The sequence below is a fragment of the Ipomoea triloba genome, chromosome 14 (genome assembly GCF_003576645.1).
Source record: "Ipomoea triloba cultivar NCNSP0323 chromosome 14, ASM357664v1".
NCBI lineage: Eukaryota > Viridiplantae > Streptophyta > Magnoliopsida > Solanales > Convolvulaceae > Ipomoea > Ipomoea triloba.
This window is the reverse complement of record NC_044929.1, coordinates 11,476,760-11,480,858: the sequence shown is the minus strand read 5'-3', so window position 1 is coordinate 11,480,858 and position 4,099 is coordinate 11,476,760. Positions and strand designations below refer to the sequence as shown.

Sequence of the window (4,099 nt, the reverse complement as noted above, 5' to 3'; positions counted from 1 at the left end):
AATACTTAGTTGAGGTAGTTGATGCTTCATAGCGATACCAATAGTACCACCAGCATCAAAGAATCATACAAACCAATTGGATTGAGCATATAGTGTAATAGGTAGAATTACAGGGATATAATGTACTTGACAGACACGATGTAGTTGAAGTAGTCGTGCTTCATGTCGAATATGACCATTAATACAATTCATTAGTTTCATCATACCAAGTTTATTATGTAGTCGATAACTATAAGCTTTAGCACCTGATCGCATTTTAAGACTTCCACCAAGCATATGTTGGATATATCGTAGTAGTGGTAGATCTTCGAGTCCCATAGTAATTTAAAGAGAAGTATATCCTTGTTTACTAACTTGAAGAGTTCCATCACCATCGAAACATGCTTATATGCTTGAATGGTCTTACCTTAAAATTACTACCCACTATCACCCATTGCTTTATGTTGTATGTTAGACTCAAGGTTACTAACTTCTCACAATAGTCAGAGACTTGCTTTATATGTATGAAATATTGACAAAAAAAAAACTTATACTTTAGATGTGAATTTTACATATATATACATGGGAATCTGAAACATTTTGAAATTTAGTGATTGGTAATATCAATATGTTTTACAGCTTGACTATCAAAACTAATTTTATGAAAAAATCACAGAATATATACATGTAGATTATAAAATTAAAATTTCAGTGTCAATATTGTTATGACCCAATGCTTTGATTACATTAAAAGTGATTTTTTAAAATTTCAAGTTCAAGATATGACACACTTGATGAGTCGCAACTGGAAGGTCTCGTTGATCAAATTAATCAGTACATGTACGACATGAATATTGCAAAAGGACGGACATATTTAAGTTGTAACTCTTTGTGTAAGGCAGAACCAAACGGTGAAAATGTATTAGAAGTACACACTCCTAAATTCTTAAATAGTTCGAGATTGTATGATTTAATTTCTTAATCATTTATTGATATTAATTAAAGGTCGGTGCACATGTTATGTTATTGCGGAAGGTAGACCATTCTCTTGGTCTTTATAATGGTACGCGACTCATCATCACAAGATTGACAGATCACATTGTTGAAGCAAGAATAGTTAATAGGATACATGAAGGAACCAAAGTTCTTAACCCTCGAATGTCTCTTTCTTTTTCTAATACGAAATTGCCCTTCAAGTTCCTACCTACATAATTCCCATTGATGCTTGCATATGCCATGACTATTAACAAAAGCAGGGTCGAACACTAACTCACGTTGGGTTATTGCTGAAAGAAACCAGTTTTTAATCACAGTTAATTGTACATGGTTTCTCCCGACTCACCCATCCTGATAGCCTGAAATTGTTAATTAGTTCTACACGGGGATGGACAAGATTGTGTTGCTACTAACAATATTGTCTACANCTTTGTACAGACCAGTGATAGTAACCATTTTTACTACTATCAAAGTAGATATTTCCTCCAAATACTACCTTATAAGACTCCACATCTTGTAGAAGTTTCTTAGTTATTCGAATACTTAGTTGAGGTAGTTGATGCTTCATAGCGATACCAATAGTACCACCAGCATCAAAGAATCATACAAACCAATTGGATTGAGCATATAGTGTAATAGGTAGAATTACAGGGATATAATGTACTTGACAGACACGATGTAGTTGAAGTAGTCGTGCTTCATGTCGAATATGACCATTAATACAATTCATTAGTTTCATCATACCAAGTTTATTATGTAGTCGATAACTATAAGCTTTAGCACCTGATCGCATTTTAAGACTTCCACCAAGCATATGTTGGATATATCGTAGTAGTGGTAGATCTTCGAGTCCCATAGTAATTTAAAGAGAAGTATATCCTTGTTTACTAACTTGAAGAGTTCCATCACCATCGAAACATGCTTATATGCTTGAATGGTCTTACCTTAAAATTACTACCCACTATCACCCATTGCTTTATGTTGTATGTTAGACTCAAGGTTACTAACTTCTCACAATAGTCAGAGACTTGCTTTATATGTATGAAATATTGACAAAAAAAAAACTTATACTTTAGATGTGAATTTTACATATATATACATGGGAATCTGAAACATTTTGAAATTTAGTGATTGGTAATATCAATATGTTTTACAGCTTGACTATCAAAACTAATTTTATGAAAAAATCACAGAATATATACATGTAGATTATAAAATTAAAATTTCAGTGTCAATATTGTTATGACCCAATGCTTTGATTACATTAAAAGTGATTTTTTAAAATTTCAAGTTCAAGATATGACACACTTGATGAGTCGCAACTGGAAGGTCTCGTTGATCAAATTAATCAGTACATGTACGACATGAATATTGCAAAAGGACGGACATATTTAAGTTGTAACTCTTTGTGTAAGGCAGAACCAAACGGTGAAAATGTATTAGAAGTACACACTCCTAAATTCTTAAATAGTTCGAGATTGTATGATTTAATTTCTTAATCATTTATTGATATTAATTAAAGGTCGGTGCACATGTTATGTTATTGCGGAAGGTAGACCATTCTCTTGGTCTTTATAATGGTACGCGACTCATCATCACAAGATTGACAGATCACATTGTTGAAGCAAGAATAGTTAATAGGATACATGAAGGAACCAAAGTTCTTAACCCTCGAATGTCTCTTTCTTTTTCTAATACGAAATTGCCCTTCAAGTTCCTACCTACATAATTCCCATTGATGCTTGCATATGCCATGACTATTAACAAAAGCAGGGTCGAACACTAACTCACGTTGGGTTATTGCTGAAAGAAACCAGTTTTTAATCACAGTTAATTGTACATGGTTTCTCCCGACTCACCCATCCTGATAGCCTGAAATTGTTAATTAGTTCTACACGGGGATGGACAAGATTGTGTTGCTACTAACAATATTGTCTACAAAGAGATTTTCAATAATTTGTAAATACAACTGATGATATTATGTTTTTCTCCAAGATGAAAAAATTGCTACATATCTACACAAAAATATATCTTCCATACATATGAATTAGAATAGCAATTGATTCCTATAACTGGGTTATTAGAGAACGAGCATATTTGCTCAATTTATAAAAATCCAAAACAATGATAATAAAATCTCTAAAGTTCCAGCATCGCATACGTATATCTACACATTAGCTATTAATTAAACAATTATTTGCTCGAGTTCAAACAAGGATAACATCAGAAAACATAATCAATCCAAAACATATCTTCAATTGCACTATATAATATTTGATGTTATAATTTATATAATTATATATAGATTCAAATATTATTAATATATTATAACAAATCCATTTCATGCATTGCACGGGTGAAAATACTAGTTGTTACAAAAACCCAAATTAGTATACAATCTCAACTTTTTTTTTCTCTTCTCCCAATTTTCATCCACCTATGTCAAAACTTGACAAAAACACTTAAAAGACCTACCAATGGAGGAAGTGATCTAATAAGAAGAGCCCGTCGTACAAAATTTGGGTTTAAATTCCAAACAAAAATAATTAAATTAATTTTCATACATGATCCTTTTTGAGTACTACTGACTCTATTAGGAGTACTAATGACTCTATTAGGGTGCGTTTGGTTCGCATATGGGAATCGGAATGGGTATCAAATACTTGGTAATGGGTTTTGGTGAAAGAATTTAGCATGTTTGGTAGTTGGGTGGAATGGGAATGATGTTTGGTAGTTGGTAGTTGGGTGGAATGGGAATGATTATTAATAGTTGGGGAAAAAAGGACGAAGGGAGATGAAACCCTTATTTAATAAGGGTATGGGTTTTCTCATTAATGGGGTATTCCAAACCCATAGTAGCATTCACAAAACCTATCAACCAAACACTTTCATACTCATTCCTTATGCCTAAACCCTCCAACCAAACACACCCTTGGATTTGTTCATAACTATTTTCTCAACCTACTGGAGCACAAAGAGTTAATAGTTGCCTCCAGTGAGACCCACTCTTATCATCCATGTGGGAATGTAAATCGGAACATTGAGTGCCACTAAACCATAAGGTCTTTGGCTCATACATGATACATTTTCCCTGCCAAAAGAGGGTGATAGAGAAGCAGTGATG

General features: G+C 33.1%; 1 pseudogene; it reads right to left on the bottom strand.

Moving 5' to 3' along the window:
- Positions 1-1,384: 1,384 nt before the first annotated feature.
- On the bottom strand, positions 1,385-2,730 carry LOC116003938 (annotated as a pseudogene).
- Positions 2,731-4,099: the final 1,369 nt, after the last annotated feature.